The sequence below is a fragment of the Stegodyphus dumicola genome, chromosome 7 (genome assembly GCF_044657685.1).
Source record: "Stegodyphus dumicola isolate Sdum_Otavi_A_Nest chromosome 7, ASM4465768v1".
Classification (NCBI taxonomy): domain Eukaryota; kingdom Metazoa; phylum Arthropoda; class Arachnida; order Araneae; family Eresidae; genus Stegodyphus; species Stegodyphus dumicola.
In genome coordinates, this window is record NC_140774.1 from 99,182,508 (window position 1) to 99,203,025 (window position 20,518).

At 33.4% G+C, this 20,518-nt stretch overlaps 1 protein-coding gene and 1 non-coding gene across 2 annotated transcripts in view; both read right to left on the bottom strand.

Annotated features, from left to right (window-relative positions):
* Positions 1–20,518, bottom strand: part of LOC118193742 (protein lin-28 homolog) — a 169,395-nt gene that overhangs the window by 38,874 nt on the left and 110,003 nt on the right. The gene's annotated exons all lie outside the window — the stretch shown is intronic.
* On the bottom strand, positions 19,135–19,208 carry TRNAA-GGC (transfer RNA alanine (anticodon GGC)). The gene has a single exon. It is a non-coding gene; the product is annotated as a tRNA-Ala (tRNA).

Consider the following 20,518-nt stretch of genomic DNA (forward strand, 5'->3'; position numbering starts at 1 on the left):
GAATTTGCAGTTACAAAAAATGTTTTAAATGACGCAAACATTCATGTTGTATCATTTTTTAATTTAAATCAAATTTATAAAAATTACGACAGCTAATCTTTGATACGTTCCTCTGGAGTTCTCTGGAGCTATATTTAGTGAAAATTTATAGTCGTTATAAAAAAAAATAAAGCGCAAAAAGTTTCACTACTGTATTACAAAAACGAAACGATATATTTAATATCAAATATCTCATAATGACATACCTTGGTCCTTTGATATTTCTGCCATCTTATTTGTATTGCTTTAAGAAGTCGTTTAGAAAAGAAATTAGAATAATTCGAAGTTGATTTTCCCCCTTTAATGTCATTCAGTGATACTTTTTCGATTCACTAGTATGTAATATTCTTTAATTTCAAAGAGGAAGAGAAACACGCCAATGTACAATTTGAAACTAGGGAAAACAGCAACCTTATTTTGGCGTAGGTTTAGAAAATGACTCGATTAATTTGAAGGGCGATCAGATGCATGTCCCTTTTGTTAAAGAGTAAAGAAAATTCTGCAGAATTTCTTTAATTTATAATTTTGTTGCATAGGGTATGTCGAAAGCATTTTCGCCCAAGTAACTTAGAAGTTTTCAAATGCTGAAACTAAGTTATTGATATTCTTATGCAGTTTAATTACTTCAGAATCATAACCGAATAATACTTAAAAAAATCCCTAATTTAGAAATATATTTCATTTTTGAGCTATGCAAATAATGTTACAAGTTGGCTATATGTTAATGTTGAAATTTGCTTAAAAATATTTTTTTTTTTTTTTTTTCTTTTCACTACAATCTGTATCGCAATAATCGTCACTTAATCTACTGACATCAGAAACTTTTTTCTAAACGGATACTTCATTTTTAGTAACGTCCAAACGCAAACATTTCTAGCTCTCAGTTTGGCCCACCAGCGGCCGAGCGGTAAAGTCGCTGAACACTGGCAGTTCGGTCCGAGGTTCGAATCCCGCGAACGGGCTGGCTGCATGGGCGTTTTCGTGGTTTTTCCCATGTGTAACGTGTATACGAGCCAGTTTCCCTTAGAAAGTCCTACACGAAGGCATCCCTCCCCTTAGGCTGATAGCCCTCGAGGCTTTGCCATAATCACACATACATACATACATACTAACTCTCAGTTTACGTTCAATTTACGTGCAAACTTTTAAATTAACAATCGACGTCTGAAAAAGGTTTATTTAGAACCTCCGGATGTAGAAATTATGTATTAGCTGCAATATATAAGATAAGGGGATAAGGACACTCTTTTTAAGGGTCCACCAGCTGCCGAGCGGCAAAGTAGCTGAACGCTGGTAGCGCAATCCGAGGTTCGAATCCCGCGAACGGGGCTGACTGCATGGGTGTTTTTGAGGTTTTCTCCGTGCGTAACGTGCATACAAGTCAGTTTCTCTTAGCAAGTTCTCCCCGAAGGCATCCCTTCTCTTAGGCAGATAGCCCTCGAGGCTTTACCGTAATCACATAAACTAAACCTGTTTTTAAGTGATTATAAAGGCTTTTTATATGTCACTGTAATTATTTTCCTTGAATAATTATAATCATATAGTAGTAGTAGTAAATAAGAAAAGAAGCTAAATCCTTTCAGAAAACTTATTTAGAAGTAAGTCATCGTTTTAGAACGTATTTAACCTCTGCTATAAAAGCAGCCAATGCAATCAAACTTTATTTCGCTGTTTCCAAAGAAAGTTATTCTTATATTATAATTTAAAAAAGGGGTATAAAATCCTAAAATTATCATTTTAAAGTAAAAAAAAATGACTAATATAATTTGTAATATAGGTAAGAATCTTCAAGCATTGCTTTTATTTGCTAAAACGTACAAGTGAATATCTGAAGAAGGTATTTACTTATGAATATAATTCTAAAGTTTCTAATCTCAAACGCGAGAAGAACCATTTCAAATGTGAAACGCTGGTACATTAATAATTGGTATAACCGTCATAATTTTGAATGCAAACATGCAAATGTGCATGCATTGTGCCGCACAGGTGTCGGGTGTCAGTTTGTGAGATGGAGTTCCATGCCTATTGCACATGGTCGGTCAATAGAGGGACGGTTACAGCTGGTTGTGGATGATGCTGGAGTTGTCGTCCAACGATGTCCCGCAAGTGCTCGAATTAAGAAAGACCTAGTGATCTAGCATGCCAAGGCAACATGTCGACACTCTGTAAAGCATGTTGGGTTACGACAGCGGTATGAGGGCGAGCATTATCTTTTTGCAAAACACTCTCTTGAATGTTGTTCTTGAATGGCCGCAGAATAGGTTGAATCACCAGACCTGACGTGCAAATTTTCAGTTGCGAGATAATCACAAGAGTGCTCCTGCTGTCGTATGGAAATTGATCCCCAGACTCTAACTCCAAGTGTAGGTCCACTGTGCTTAGGCTGTAGACAGGTTGGTTGCAGGCGCTCACCTGGCCTCTTTCTAACCAACACACAGCCATCACTGAGACGAAGGCAGCACCGTCTTTCATCAGAAAACACAACATATCTCCACTCCGTCCTCCAATGAGCTCCAGCTTGACACTACTGACGCCGCATACGGCAATGATTTGGAGTCAGTGGAATGCACGTTAGAGGGAGTCTGGCTCGGAATTGTTCTTCAAGTAACCGATTTATAACAGTTCGTTGTGTCACTGTGGTAACAATTGCAGTTCGAATTTCTGCTGCACACGCAGTACGATGCGACACAGCAAATACACGAAGCAGAGAGTTCTTCTCTCTCAATAAAGCCGCGTGGCCATCTGGAACCCGATCTTCTTGAACCAGTACTTTCCTTGACCCCTGCCGCCAATAATCATACACAGTGCATAAATTCCTGCCAAGTCTTTCTGCAATATTGCGGAAAGAAAAGCCACCTTCTCGTAGCCCCATTGCACGACCTCGCTCAAACTCATTGAGCTGTTGATAGTGGCTTCTTCGTCTTATTAAAAGTATTCTTAATTGATATCAACTCACTACGTCAAATCTCAACGATAAATTGCGCTCACGAACTTTATAGCACGTATTTAAAGGAAACCTGATTTGCATGTTCATAGTGACGTTACTAACATCAAACTTATGCGCTTAGCACGAAATTTCAATAAACGTCATCTTTCAGATGCATAAACACGCCTACCTCGTTCATCTAGCACAAATCCTTCTTCGTGTTGGGATTTTTTTTTCTGTCAGTGTAGTATCTCGATTTCTTATCAGAATTCACAATTTTTTCAATGTTTTTAGATATGACATTCGTATGGGTGGGAAAAGTGTTAAGTAAATAATATATAATAATTTTTTTAAAATATTTTTGTCGAATCCTAATAACGCAAGCCTTGAATAATACTACTTTACGCACAAGATATCTTTAAGGAAATTTAACATGATCTGCCAAAGCTTAATATTAAATTACCCACATTAATCTCATTATTTAGCTGAACTATAGCTTTTTAATTAGTTCAAGTTTTAAAAAAAATAACTGAATTTAACAAAAAAAAAATTTTTTTTTCAATGTTTTTGCATGCATTTATGGTAAAAACGGTTCCTATTTAATTTAGCTCCAGAGTTGTAGTTTATTTAATTATTACTTTGAACCTACGTGTGCTACAAATTTTGAGGCTTTATCTGGATATTATGCGCCGAAGGCTGGAAAACAGTGTTTTGAGAAAAAGCTACTTAAACATAAAATTTCAGTTTTGAAATAATAATTTCAACTTGATCTCAATGAAATTATTTTTCTGTGTGATTATTTAATACTTAAAAATAGTATCTGGTAATAAGGGTGCTGAAAGTAAAATAAAAAAAAAAATGTACTACCGAACAAAATTCTTAAATGTTTATAGTGTAAGACATACGGCACTTATGTTAACAGCAGTAATGAAACTCCTGCACAGTTTGAGAAAGTTCTTAACAGTTATTAAATTTTATGTGATATAATAAGATTTATATAAATTTCAATAAAAATATGTCATAAAAACATAATTAACTTTTATAGCAATTTAAAGTCTTTCATTTTTATTTGCAACTCTTTTATTGTTCTGTTCGTTATTTGTTTTTAACTTTGAAATACTGTGTAAATGTTTGCTTTTTCGAAAGGCCAAATTAAATTCTGTAACATTCTTTTAAAGCTCCGATTACTCGCTGTAAATTCCATTAAGACCTCAGAAGAATGTTGCCCTTCCCGTAAATCCAAATTTTGCATGCTTTGCAATGTTCCCTTCCTTCTACCATCAAATGCAACAAGCTGCTTCATTTGCAGATATATCAGCAATTGTTTACTTAAGTTACTTGCCTTGGGACAAACTTTTTCATACATTAAAATTAAAGATTCGTTAGGCATCATTTTAGTTAACTGGGTCCTGATAAATCTTTAATTTATTTTTAAAATCAGATTAAAAAATAAGGCACTGCATACAACATTAAATTTATAACAAGCACATGTGTGATTTCAAGGTATAAACAAACTATTATGTCGACTAACGTAGAGTATTTAATCCAGAAATCGTGGAGTAAGGTTCATATTTTCTTTCATAACTTGATAAATAATTGTTAGAAAAATAAAAGGATGGCATCAGTTTGTTCTGAATAATCAATTTGTTCTGTATCCAATACTTAAAAAAATCGATTCTTTAAACATTTTATAGGTGCACTGTCTTCTCTTTTGATAAATTGCCTCTTCATTTGACATTTTCATAATTCACAGAATTGTTAGGATCCAATATATTTTCCATTCAATGCGTTTTAGGTTCAACTCTCTTTTCATAAATGGAATTCGGTAAAAAAAGGGGGGTTGGGGAAGGATTTTTGAAGAAATTCTCACTAAGATTATCAGTCTATTAACTTGATTAAGACTATGCATGTGTGTATTTCTTTGTCGAAAGTAATTAAAAGTTTGTAACGCATAATATTCAATTACAAACTTAAGAATTTGTGAAAGAATACAACTTAGCATTCTTTTCAATAATAATTATAATAACATCACTACATTGTTCCTTTTATTAAACACAAATAAATACATAAAATGTGTATAGCATTTCGACGTTTGAGGTTTTTTGAAAGGAGGTCAAGGAACAAATAGAAAAGGTAAATAAGAAAAATAGAAAGTGAGGAAAACCCGCCGCAAAACAACCTTCGAAAACCACAGCCTCAGCAGAACGCAGCTCATAACAAACCGCAAAATACCTTCATGAAAAAGAAAAAAATTCTCCCATTTTTAAAAGAACTCTTTAAGTTTATTTCAAAAACAACTTGTTGGTGAATAATTTTTCTCAAGTATGAATTCTTAACTATATCAGATACTGAGCACTTAAACGATACATCTTCACACATTTCTTCGTAAAACTCTTAGCTACCTTTTTTTTTTTTTTATTCATATTTTATTTCATAAGAAAAAGACTTTTCACTCCGCTTTAGACAGATGCAATATAATTCTTAACTAAAATATCAGCATGCTGTAGCTTAATTATTTATTCACATTTTACAAAAAATATAGCTCTGCTTATGAGAATTAGTAATGGCAGATCCGTGACGGATAACTTTACATTGTTTCCCTGTCAGTATGATACAGTACGAAATAAAACTTTTTCAAACAAGTAGGGTATATTTTTTAAAACAACCTCTTTAGTTACCTGACAACCTAAGCTGAGGAAATTAAAGTTAGAAATATAAACAAAACTTTCATGCAAAGTATATGTATGACAATGCATTTGCATACTTACGTTATAATAGTCTAATATTATTTAAAAAACTATATTTTTAAAACTATACATTTTCGTCGTTCAAGCTATTTTAATTTCATTTTGGCCATTGATACTAGCGCATTACAAATGGAAGACGTTTTAGCGCAGATTGTTTCCGACAGTTGTATAATATTTTGGTGAATCTTCTACAAAATAAAACAAAAATTTTACTTTTACACTTCGCATTTTTTTATAAATCAAATAAAGAAACAAGATCAGTTAAACAAAATATTTTTTTTTTGCTTTGTTTTTATGACAATCATCACTTTTGAAATACTAAAATAATGTTTGGTGAATGAAGTTGAAAAAACGCGTGGTGAAAATTGACAGCACTCTTATTTAAATGCAGGCACATTTATAAGAAAGCATAATATTTAATAAAACGAAATTAAAAAAATAAATGTCGCATATCCTGTTAATAATAATAATATTTTTTTCTTTTAGAATTTGTTTAATAATAATAATATTTCTTTTTCCTTTTAGAACTTCTTTGATAATAATAAAAATAACCGCCCTGTTAGAACATCTTTGTCGGAATATTGTCAGTATTAAGTGCTGATCACTCATACATTTCCCCAAAGAATGGCAAAAATTAATTGAGAGTGTATTGGAAAATATCTTAAGGTACTAAAATCCGATATTTGTATAATTTACTGAAATTTGATATTTCAATTTTTGGCAAATTTCAAGTAACACTTTTAAAATTTACTACGCCAACAAACTTAGGCACTTGACATCACCTCCCGAACAGTGATTTATTTCAAAATTCACTGCTTTTGCATACAATATTTTGACGTTAGTTTTTTTTTTTTTTTTTTTTTTTTTTCTCTATAAAATGTGTTATGTACGCTTGATAATGAAACAATCAAATGGTAATGGTTTCCCGAAATCAAAGATGATTTTTCTTTTGCATTCACAGAATGAATGTTATTCTGCTCCTCTCTCCCGGAATAACAGCAAAAAGCACTGTTATTCTCATGCTGTCGGTTAAGTGTGTACCGGATACGACGGATTTTGCTGTAGCTCAAATAAGATAGTCTTTCAGGTAATGGGAATTTTACTAATGCGACATATTTAACTATAAATACGTTAAATATTTATGCAGCCTCAAAGGAAGAAAATTAGAAACGAGAAAAAATATTTTTCACAAATTATATTGGTTTTATCTATTTTTCAGGGAGAAATTCTGTCATACATTAGGGAATAAAAATGCTGTTAGAAATAAAGTCACCAGTTATTCAGAGGTAAAGGAATTCAATAATAACAAGTTACGTTTTAAATGAAAACTACTTTATTTTAAACTTTTCCTCTTAAAATTAAATACAAAGATTCATTACCAAATATGTAATTTATGGCGTTCAAAATATCTTTTATTAATTACAAAAATGTTGCAAATATGCAGGCAAATTTTCAGTTGGATACAGTTTAACTTAACTATATATATTATTAAAAAATAAAATAAAGATTTAAAATTATAAAACTTATTGCTTTTAAAAGGCTCGGTCTGTTAAACAGTTACAGACTGATCAAGGTCAAAATTAAATCGAACACTCATAATCTTGCCGCACGGCAACACGCTCGGAGGTGACTATGCTCAAGGTTGCAAAGATAAATTAATCAGATAAAAAAAAATAACAGACTAACTAAACTAAAAAAAAATTAATATAAGCAAAAAATATATATATATATAAAACAAATAAAGTACTCTTATCTTTGGGCAATGGCTATACTTGTCACGATACATGGATGAAAAAATGAACATACTGTACTAAAAGTTTAGAAAAGCCTGGCTGGCAACAAAAAATAACAAAACAACCTTAACAAATGACGTCTTAGAAACTAACCAAATGAAGGATTTTTAAGAAATAGCCATAATAGCCAATCGAAATGAAAATGAAAAGGAAAACGAAACTGGAAAATTGCCTACATTTACCGCCTCCTTTTTCATTATCATTTTGACATTTATTTTATTGATTTTATCTTGATATTTATTTTATTCCAAACAGACTAAAAATGGAACTGGAAAATAGACCCAGGCTGGTCAACTTTCGTTTCCTTTTTCTTCCCATTTTGATATTTATTTTATTCCACTTTTTATTTTGTTTGAATATTGAATATAATTTGAAATTTGTTTTCCAGTACTCAGCAAAATTGGGAAGAGTTTTTTTTTATAAATTTTATCTTATATTTCTAGGCTTAACAATTTAGTTTAACATTTTAGTTTGTTGCAGTTTTCCTTGAATCATATTACATATGTGTCATTTATCCGTAATTTAGTTCTAATGACATCAATCAAAAATATGTACTATATATATATATAAATATAATTTACGATGAAAACGAAAATAATGAGTGGTTAGATATAGATGCATAAGATCCTGGATATCAGATTATTAATAATGGTGAGATCTTATCTTCTATTCAGGATGAATCGATAAAAATGAAAACGATTGTTACAATAATAATCCACTCCAATTAAACGCTGAATACCTTAAAAAAGTTTTGAAACAATCATGCAGCGGTTGATAGATTCTAATCAAATTCGACTTCGATAGTTGAAGCGAATTTGAGATATACTACTTGCATATAACGCAGACTATCAGAAATAATTTAAATTTAATTAACAAATATAGGTCATTAACACTGATTTCGGATGAAAATTTATTTATTGCTTCTGTAAGCGATTCTTGAATTAAATGTTAAATGCCACTTCAAATAATCTAATTTCCATGAAACCCACCTTTTACATGTACTAAATTCCCCCTCCCCCGGAGAATTTCGGCACATAAAATAGATAAGCGATTTTAAGTTCTTTTGTCGTATTGAAAAATTTCATTTAATTTGAGGACTTTTCTTCTGTTCGAAGATGGTGTATTAGTTTCTACTAATATTGAAAGAAAGTCCTTTTTTAATGATATGCAAGCTTATTTACTAGAAGTATTTGCTTTTTTACTTTCGATTTTTCGTTTAGACACTTTTATCTGAATTTTTAAAAGCAAATTATCAATACAATTATTATTACAATATGTTATAATAATATGCTTCAGCATATTTAATGTGTTATATTTCCAATTTAAAATAAGTATCGATAATCTTATGTTATATTTAAAATAAGTATCGTATTTTTCCATTTTCAAAACCTAAATTTAGCGTAAGGATCACAGTACGCTTGTACACGTTATTGATTAATTTGTAACTGAATCATATATCCATGGCAAGTAAATATCACAAGATATAATTATTTATGAAAATTTTTTGTAAAGTCACTCGCTTATATCTCATTCATAATATTCGCAGCTCTGCTGTTTGGTCAAGCAGTGGTGAGTGCAGCGCAGTCTTTTTGATAATCTATGCGTGTAGCAAATTAATCTTCAATTACCTAATATGAGTCGATTACGTATTTTTTGTCGTGACGTAATTTGTGTACAACGTCTGCGCTGTAGCGCGAATATGTTTTGTAATGTTTACTTACACTGCATATTTACAATAGCTGATTGTAAGTGGTTGAGAAGTAATAAAAAGTTTTAATAAAATGTGCTTTTATTTAAAACTTACAAAACGATTATTGAAACTAAAAGCACAAAAATAATGTACCCCACAGTTTAATGGTAACAAGGAATTACATAATTCTTCGCCTTCTCAAAAGTAGGAGCTATAAATTTTATAAATTTATTAAGGGCTCCCCCTATGCTTTTATTACTCGCAATATAAAATAGTAGAAGAAATTTGTCAACAGAATTATTTAATCTTTTGCTCCCATTCAACTACATCTTAAATATTTATTATGTTAGTTCATTAATTATTTCAGGAGTTTCAAATAAAAGCTTATTTTATAAGAAAATTTTTTCCTACTTTTTAGTCTCAATGACAAGTTATCAATCAAATTATTCAAATAAAAATCATTTTTGAGCAATGAATAATAACCCTTTTAATTCTATCAATTCTTTATATCAGCTGATCGAAGAAATTCACTGAGTTTGCCAAAAATTAGGAATTAAAATCTGGTATAACTATTTAAAAGATATTTCTCCCTGTATCCAATAGGAAATTTTTTAGTTTGTTCGTTAAATGAAGATATACGCGAAAAATCATTTCCCATTTAAAAATAAATTTAAATTGAATTTTGAAAAAAAAATGGTTTACCGTATTTCATTATCATCCATTTACTACATTTTTCACTAATTCAAGATCAGTTTTGAAAATATTACTATTCTCTTTTACATTCTTTGAATCAACAATTTTCGCGCCTTCCGGAATGGTTAAATCTAATTCCTTAGCGTCGAGTTTAAATCCTTCCTTCTTTAATTTAACAATTACAGACATGGTTTAAACTATAAACAAAACTCAACAACAACAACAACAACCCAAAAAAAAAAAAAAAAAAAAAAAAAAAACTACTCTTATTTACTTGTCAGAAATCAAAACACAAATTGAATTCATTAATTACTGTAATAACTCTTTTTTTCTGCTTCATAGCATGTTTTTAAAAATATATAAAAAATCATCCATTTAATATTTTTATCATGCTTGTTTTGAATGAGGGCTTTGTGTTCGTTTTATAATCTGCGAAAAATATCAAATCTTTGTAACGATACTTTTTAAATAGTGATTACATAACTTTCAGATGTTGAAGTTTTAAAATAATAAACGCAAAATATTTGAAAAATATCCACTCTTCGAAAATTCCCCAAAACATTAGAAATTAAGTTTGAAAAAAATCTTAGAAATTGCACGTAAAAGATCCCTTCCCCCGTTCTATCCGATGATGTAAACAATAAAATTTTTCTATATTTAGTTTGTTCGTTAAACAAAGATATGTGCGAAAAATGTATTAACATTAAATTTAAAACAAAAATCTAAATCGAATTTTGAAAAGATCGTTTCACTACGTTGTATTATCACTCACAAACTGAACTCGATAGCTTATCAGGAAGTTATTTAAAAATCAATGACAAACTTTTGACTCTGACAAACACGATGAACATATTAAGTAAAAGATTATAATAATGCATTTCAAGTGAAAAAGTTAAATACTTTGAATATAATTTAAATGCATAAACAGACAGGAAGAAAATACACTGAGAAATATTTCCGCAAAATCTTCAACTTCAGCCAATGAGTAAATAAAATATATTAGGGATGCATACCGCACGATTTCATTAAAAGATGATGATGAAAAATGGTTTAAAATTCAAAAAGATTTGTACATGCAACAGACTGAAAAAACGTTCGGTTAAGAGTTGACTCATCGTGAGAATTACAAAAAAACCTCAGCGGGAAAGGGATGAACAGAAATGACTTTTTTCGCGAAGGCTGCTGTGTAAATTTGGTTTGAAAAGGGCTTGCGATTGTCTGATTGAGAATTTTGTAGCGCACTGCAGTTCGACAATAAGAATCAGGATGGATGCAAGGATGGATGCAACGGCGCGTCCCACGTGATTCGTAAGAACCTCGCAAACGGATCGATATTTTACAAGGAATCCGGCAGGACAATATAAAAAGGGCAAAATATAGTACAGCAAACGGAAGACTTACATCATTCAAAGCATGGTCTTCCGCCTCATACTTAAATTTATTTCAAGTTCGTGTTTCCTTGTTCATTTGACGACACAATTATCTTTGTTATAAAACTAACTGATACCCGCTCGCTTTGCTGGGCTCACTATCTATTTGAATGTGAACCTAGACCTCTTATATGGACGAAATGTCTAATTTCGAATTGATAATTAATGTAATTTTTTAAGTTAAAGTCGGGAAATATATAGTGCCAGTCAGTGAATCTGTCATACAGAGATTTACCCAATCACACCTGAGGTACTGAGTATTGGGTTGTGTTCCCATTATTTAATGTGGCGGGATCTCCAGTAGGCCTACACCACGAAAAATTGCCAACATAAAACTAAAGTTTATATATATTTAACTGTTATCATAAGTTTCATGAAAATAAATGTTATTATCTTTTTTATCAAAATTTTTAATCAATTATAATTATTTGTCCTTGATTTTTTTATGTATGGCAATTTTTATAAATAACAACAACATTTTTATTTTTCATCGCAATAATTTATTTCTCTTAATAATAACATTTATTTTCATGAAAATATAACTGATAACAGTTAAATATAAATGTTATTATTAACCTTATCATTTAAAACTTGTTTGTATTCATTGGATAAATGCAAGTTATTTACTAATTTAATAATTTGAAAGGAAAATGCATTCATCGGCAACATTGTATTTCATATCTAGTTTTGGCAACAATAAAAGAAAATGCTGAACTTCGATTTGAAAACCAAATATATGAGAAACTTCTATGGTGTAACAAAAATCCATTTTGGACAGGATTTATGTAAAATTTGTTCTTAGTGCGCGTCTACATCGTGGAATGAGTAACTATTCAAAACTTCAAGTAAATCGGGTGTATAGTTTCGGAGATCTCGTGATGAGTCAGTGGTATTTCGCTTATATATATAGATAGATAATGAAAACTGTATGCATGTATGTACACTCTTCCCGTTGTGGGTAAACGGTATACCTAGTGCCACTAAATTTTCAACACACCAGCCGAACATGTGCACCTCGAAGCCCGAATTTTGAATTTATTTTTTCCATATTTTATGTTTTGTGCCGATTTAATGGAACTTTGATTTAAAAAAAGCAATTTCAAACTAAGTTTCCATTTTTCTAAGTATTTGACTAAAAATTTTCTGCTTCTTTTTTTTTCTAGAAACAGTTTCTTAGAAAGCATATATAATAACCAAATTAATTTACCTGTAGAAATATTTGGAATTCTATCAGTGTAACTTCGGACCACTTTATTGCATAATAAGGATTGTTTAGGTATTTATTTTAGTAGATCGAGAATTGTTTTACAAAAGAAAAAATATTGTTACGAATTTGGTATTTAAAAAGCTAATGTTAGTTCAATTATAAATTAACTGGTTTTATTTCCCGCGCAACGCAGCGCGTAACGAATATTAAAAGAAAGCTAAGCCGGAAAATTGAAAATACAAGAGCGCGTGCATTTAACATTTAATAAATATCTCTTTTTGATTTTGAGAAAGTTCCAGAAAGTTCTCGCGCGCGATTTAAAAATCTTATAAAAAGGAGGAAAATCCCTCAATTCAGTCAGATCCGTAATCTGATAAATTATGATCCTATTATAGAAATTGCAGCAAAGCGCCCAAGAGGCATCTTCCATAACAGCAAATGGTGAAATGTGTATATATTGTACATAGTACTATTATCTTTATTTTATCTTCATTGTGTCATTTTACCAGTGTCTTTGAAACTTTATAGCCTTATGGGCATGATCCGGGTACCTGGATCTTCAAAGCACTGATCTTATATTTGTCATTTTCGTAATCTTCTTATTGTTATATCAGAGACTTTGTAATATTGTGGACTTATGGACATGATCCGTGTACCTGGATCTTCAAAGCTCTGATTATTTATTGCTAGTGTAAAATGTTTTTCACCATTTGCCACTTCGCTCAAATACCGCCGTCCCTATATGTACATAGTGTATAGTTACAGTAACTCATGTGCCTCAGTGTTGTACAAGAACTTTAGTGTTTAATTTCTCAGACCAAGACTTCACTGAATTGTGATATCTACTATTTCAAGATGCATTGGGCTGTGGACAGTTCACGGGAGGGTGACTCCCACGTGACTACCACTGTCCAATCTGTGTTTTACAGAAAGGATGAATTTGAATATTTTGTTTAGCTAATCTGTTGCACTTAGTTGTGCCATTTGTCTTCATTTAGATCGCGATATTAGTTTAATTATTCCAATCTAGATAACCTGTTTCAAAACTTGATAATTATTAATATTTCCAATATTTCTCATTGTACGCGTTAGCTGGTGACCACCCACGTGACAGGCTCCTGCCAATCATCTCCCTTACTCCACCTACATTTCACAAAATTTGACAAGTTTCGCCTAGTTGGCGCGGCGTAAATCGCCTTAATTAAAAACTTAAATACCAACGCCTTAGGGCAATTTACCAACAGAGACGGTTAAAGTAGCGGTTGGCTACTAATTGCCGCCTAGCCATTGACTCGATTTCGATTTCGATTTCAATTCACTCAGTCAGTGATTTTAGTTAGCTTGTTGTTGTTTTAAGAGTTTGTTTAGAAAACTGTTGTTGTTGATTGTAGCGAATTCGCGGATTAGCTTTCTTTTAATATTCGCCACGCGCTGCACTGCGCGGGAAATAAAACCATTTAATTTATAATTGAACTAACATTAGCTTTTTAAATACCAAATCCGTAACAATATTTTTAATAAATGTGTGAGAAAATGTTAAACAAATGTTCACATACTTGAATGAAAATTTTTACTTAATACTAAATAGTTAAATTAATGATTATTCCTAACGAAGAATTTATTAGTGTTTCGCATTTGTTTTCGGGTACTCTATTTCTGAAATGCATTTACATAGATTTTGTACTAAATACTAAAAAACACAATTTTTTTCTAGTATATTATGTTGCCTCTGTTTTAAGGCTTGATTAATTTAAAATAAATCTCATCAAAACATTTATAGTAATAAAGTAATTTGTTCAAAAACTGTTTTAAGAATTTGTAGAAAAAGCGCTGTAGCCCGGATCTGAATTCGAATATAAAGCCCAATATTTCTTCGTATCATCTGCATGTGATTTTGAATAAAAACAAGCCTTTTTTTTTTTTTTTTTTTTTTTTTTTTTTTTTTTTTTTTTAATAGTGACTTATTTTCTCTTCCTAAAACTGAAAATGTAAGAAGGCACAGATAAAACACGACAGAAAAGTAATCGCACACCGAAACGTTTCCGTAAAATTTCATAAATAAAATAACCATCTGCCACATTTTTTTATTTTTAACCCAAAGAGCATTAGCCCAGAAGGGCTATTAATTTCATTTTGGCATTTTGCGTCGATTCACTTTTCAAACTGTTGCCACCAACTATTACAGCCCTGTATTATATTTAAAGAAATTAAATAATGATGAATCTACATAATTGTGTATATGCTTCTCGCATTATGATAAAACAACGGTACGTAGAGCCATCAAGTTTTGAATAACGTAATCCTCCTGCGAATATGGGCATCTGAAAGCCCGAATTTGGAATTTGTTTTATTATCTATTTCATGTTTTGTCAGGCATTAAAGAATTTTTGATTAAGAAACTCACGATTTCAAAGCGAGGAATGGCAACACTGTATGGGAAAAAAATTATATCTAGCGCGCGATGTGATCAGGGATTTATGGCTGGAAAATTAGTGAAAACTCCACGTTTGAGTGCTGTAAATATTTCTGCAGAATTTACTAAAAAATTTTCCACTTCGATTTCACCTGAAGCTGTTCGACAAGTACTCCACTCAGCTGGATTACTAAGGCGCTCTACTCGAAGAAAATTTTTTGTAAGTGCCAAAAATAGAAAGCTTAGGCTTTCCTTCGCAAAATCAATGGTAAATAAACTCGAAAAGTATTGGAACCATTTCTTAGCTGCAGTTGAAATCAAATTTAACATTTTTGGTTCCGATGGACGTATAATTGTATGGAGAGGAAAAAAAAGGAACTTAATACGAAGGCCTTGGCAGAAACAGCAAAACATGGCGGTGGAGGTGTCCCTTTATATGGGGGGGGGGTGTGAGCATGAGAATTGGGTAATTTAGTATTTATTGATGGTATAATGAACCATGCTCTTTATTCAAATATTTTAAAAGACAATTTAAAATTATCAGCCCAGAATTTGGGTATTGAGAACAAATTTATTTTTTATCAGGATAACGATTCTAAGCATACGGCCGTCAACATTCACCTTTCCTGTGTCTACAGTTTTAGACAAGTTCTGAAAACAACACCTCAGTCTTCAGTTATAAACCCGATGAAACATACTTGGACAGAATTAGACGTTAGAATAACCGCACTAAACAACACAGTAATGATGGAAGAATGGAGGAATGTTGATGCAAATATTATTAAAAAAAAAAAAAAAAAAAAAAAAAAAAAAAACTGAAAGCTTTTTAGATTTTACATTTTGCCCAAAGGGCCGCTTTTTAACGTTTGTGTGTTACCTTTATTTATTAAATATCATGTTCTTCGCATTTACACCATAAAATTCAGTTCAACCGCAATACAACAAAATATTTTTTAAATGAGCATAGCTTTAGAATTTCCGATACACAGTCTCGCGCGCTGGAGATAAAAATGTTTTTTCTTTCGTACAGTGTTGAAATTGAGTTTGTTAATCAAAAATTCGTTAAAGTTTTACAAAATATGAAATAGATAATAAAACAAATTCCAAATTTGGTCTTCCAGATGCCCATATTCGGGTGGAAAGGTACGTTATTCAAAGTTTGATGGCTCTAGGTGCCGTTATTTTATCACAATGCGAGAAACATACATACATTTATGCAGATTCTTCATTATTTAATTTCTTTAAATATAATGCATGGCTCTAATATTTGGTGGCAACAATTTGAAAAGTGAACCGACTTTTCAAAGCAAAATGCTAAAACGAAATTAATAGTCCTTTTGGGCAAATTTCCCCTTTCGACTAAAAAACTGGTGTGAACGCTATGCCCAGACGTTTGAAAGCTGTTATAAATGCTGCAGGATATCCTACAAAATACTAACTCACAGAAATACTACAATATTTACTAATATGTTAAAATTTCTTTAAAGTGTACGAAAACTTTTGTGAGGTCACATTTCGACTACATTTTTATTATTGATTTTCCCTAGAAAATGTTTTACTGTGATCCACGAATCTAGTTTCGATAAAACCGAGGACTGCGCTGATCCATAAACGTCTGAACCATAATCCATTCTAGAACGTACTAACGCTCTGTAGACGTGAAGTAATGTTCTGCTGCCCAGGAGATGTTCGTCAGGATTTTCAAAAGATAAAGCACTTCTTCCTCAAATACATTACATGCGGAATGAAGGTTTGTTTTGGATCGAACATCACTCCTAGAAACTTCACTTCCCGTGCAAATGGAATCGATGAACCTTCAAGATGAAGCTCAGGCTCAAGATGGAGATTTCGCTTTCTGCAAAAGTGCATGCAAACAGTCTTCTGTTTATAGAAATCAAATCCATGTCTGACCACCCATTTCTGTAGCCTGTTCAGAGCGATATGCAACTTTCTCTCAACATATCACATATCTGCACCTTGACAGCTTATTTGAAGGTAGTCTATATACACTGATCCTGAAACAGTAGAACGTCGTTTTCATGAATACAGTTGTCATTGAGACAGAATTTATTTTTAGACTGAGTAACATTCACAGTACAGGCTTTATGCACACCCTCTTCTTGTTCAAAAACATCTGACGAAACAGAGTTAACCCTTCCTTGAAAACTTCTAGTCTTTAAAATATTCTGGATGAAGATTAGTAGGTTGCCGCGCAGGCCACAAGCATGAAAATCACGTAAAAATGCCATATCTCTATGCTTTCTCCTACGTCTTTTCGATATCAAAGAAGACAGAGACTAAGCAGTTCTCTTGAAAAAGACTTTACGAGTGGAGGTTATTAAAAGAAGCATATTTTCGACGCTCGCTCTGCCTTTATGGAAAAACCTCTGATGTGATGAGATTGCATTGCGTTTTCCAGGTAATAGACTAAGCGGCGATTTACCATTTTTTTCAAACAATTTTCAGACGCAACTCAATGCAATGGGCCTATAGTTCGAGGGATTCTTCAGTTCTTTTCTTCGTTTAGCTGTTAAAGTTCAGCTTTCTTCCATGCACTAGGAAAGATATGCTCTTCCACACTCGATTATACAGAGCAAGAAGGACAATCAACGACTTACGGAGAGATGCTTTAAGTATTTCATAACTTACACCATCTAGACTTCGACTAGACCTACACCGAAGAACCATTACATTTTGACCACTCTGTTAATAACACGTAGAACCACCTTTAGCCTTCAAAAGTGCCAGCACCCGCGTGGCATTGACTCCACAAGCTGCTGATACGTAGTCTGAGGTATCTGGTACCAAGCGCTCACCAACTGGTCCTGCAATTCCTGCATGTTGCGATGGGGTATGGGGTAGCGTGGCAACACGAATTTGGTTTACTACTTGGGACCACAGATGCTCTATTAGATTATTGTCAGGTGAATTTCGAGACCAAGACATGAAGTCACTAGAATGTTCCTCGAAATACGATTCGACTCTTATGACATAGTGCATTATCCTGTTGGTAAACACCATACCCCGTCGTTTTCATGAATACAGTTGTCATGAATGGGTGAACTTGGTCTGCAACAATGTTCACGTAGAGCACAGACGTTAGGGATTGTTCTATGGCGATTATGGGTCCTAATGTACTCTATGAAAACATTGCCACACCATAATGCACCCACCACCGGCTTGTCTCCGTCCAACTGTGCATCCGGGAGCCAGGATTTTGTTTGAAATCAGCGTATACGCGCACGCCCGTCGATCTGATGGACCAGTAAACGTGATTCATCGGACCATGCAGCTTTCTTCCATTCTTCTAATGTCCAATTCCGATGTTTCTTGGCCCATTGCAGACGCAGGTGGTGATGTCGTGCCGTTAGTTCAGGGACGTGCTTCGGCCTTCGGTGGAATAGGCCCATACGTAGCAATGTACGCTGCACAGTATGCTGAGAAATATTGTCTGGGTCGCCATTTTTGTAGTTGGTGGTGATTTCAGCTGTTGTAGCTCCTCGGTTACGGTGAACAATGTGTAGCAATCTCTGCTCTCCTCTGGAATTAATGCGCCGTCGACGGCACACTTCTGGCTGGCGACTTGTCGTTTCACCATCCATACACCACTTTCGATATGTGCTCACAACAACTGCACGTGAACAGCCCACTAAACGCGCCGTTTCTGATAATGATGTTCCCATTTGCCGACCCATAAGGATTTGACCTTTATCGAAGTCTGATAAATCAGCTGCTTTTCCAATCGAGCTATGGTTGGAAAGACAATGCATAGCCGCTTTATATACTCCAACATTAGCAGCGCACGCGCAGTTGTTTTGTTCCTGGGCTAGCTCATTGTTATAGATGGAGGGTGGTCAAAATGTAATGGCTCTTCGGTTTATGTTGCAGAGACATTAGGATTTTTTGGAAGCCGAAGAGATGAAAAATTCGCAAACGCCTTCGCCGGGAATCGAACCACGGACCTCTGAAATATCGGCCCAGCAGGCAGAATCACTACACCACGAAGGCACGCCAGTAAAGGCGGAGAAATACCTTATATACTCCCCTTTTTAAAGGGCAACTGGGATTTTTTTAGGGGACCCAATCGCCAAATCCTGAGTGAGGAGAATCATCACCCAAACCCTTTTTAGTTCGTGCGCCACTGTAGAGACATTAGGTATTTTTTGTGGAAGCAGAAGAGATGAAAAATTAGCAACTGCCTTCGCCGGGAATCGAACCATGGACCTCTGGAATGCCGGCCCAGTGTGCAGAACCACTACACCACGAAGGCACGCTAGTAAAGTGGGAGAATTTAACTTATAATGTGTCTCCACCAAAGCCTTCTTTAACTCAAGCATAGTAATGTTCGTTATAAAGTTCTGAGTCGGAAGAGTTCAATGCAATGGGAATTTTTTAGAGACAACGTTTGTCATACTGGCGGGCAGTTGCTACCACTGGAAACAGTAGCAAAGGCCTCAGCAATTGTATCTGTAATTTCTTTTGTGTCGCTAATCACTCTGCCATCTTATTCTAGAAAGTAAAGTGAGTGGTCTATACGCATCCCGCATATTTTTTAACTCTTTCCCAAACTCGTTTACTTGGCATAGACGATGTTATTGATGACAGGTATAATATCTATGAATACCTTTGGCTGCGCGCGTTTTAAATTCGTTGCGTTTGCTTTGGCATTTTTAAAAGCCATAAGGCGACCCATAAGGCGACCCATATCAATGAAAAATTACCCAAGCGTTTTGCATTCATAATTCCACCAATGTCTGGAATACTTTGGAAGTTTCGTTGATGTCACTGGAGTAGAAACTGTAGCTGCATGAATAATGACACCAATGACAGTTTTCCAAGGATCATCGATAGGTACATCTTTTCTCATTTCTTCTTTCACCTCTGCAAAAGATGAAAAGAATTCTCGGTCTGCCTATTAAGCATGAGACGAGGGATCTTGACATAGGGTTTACTCTTTCTCGCGTAAGAGACATAAAAATAGGAAGTGATCACTGTTGTAAGGATGATTTCCAACACTAAACGTATAAAATGGGAAAAGAGAAGATGAACAGTTGGCAAGATCAAAAGCGTGAAATGTCCTTGCAAGCTTGTGGATGTAAGTACCTTGAAAATTATTGAAAAGACGAAAGCCATGATCTTGGATCATTTTGCTCAGTTTTTCTGCCTTGTGGATTTGTATCTTTACTTTCCCAGAGCGGGCTAAGTTCCTGTTATGATAAAGAGTTCAAGCAGTTGCTCTATTACACCATGTAAATCTTGCTAATCGAGGTGGTGATTTGGAGGCAAATAAAGGGAACAAATTGTGACTAAACTCCATATATTTATTTAGATAGCAAGAACTTGGAGGTTTGTGGTTAAAGAAATCAATTTGGAGGGATAGTCACGTGAAGTGAGAAGCTTACACTTCCACTGACGTTCTCACCTCCCAGATTATCTTTCCTAGCAAGAGAATATCTCCGAAGCTTCGCTTATTGTTTCAGCTTTAACATAGTTTTCTGAATTATCAAGCACACTGATTGTAGCATCTTTGATGTTAAAAAGATTTTGGTGGAAGCAGCGACAGTTCAATAATACAAGGGT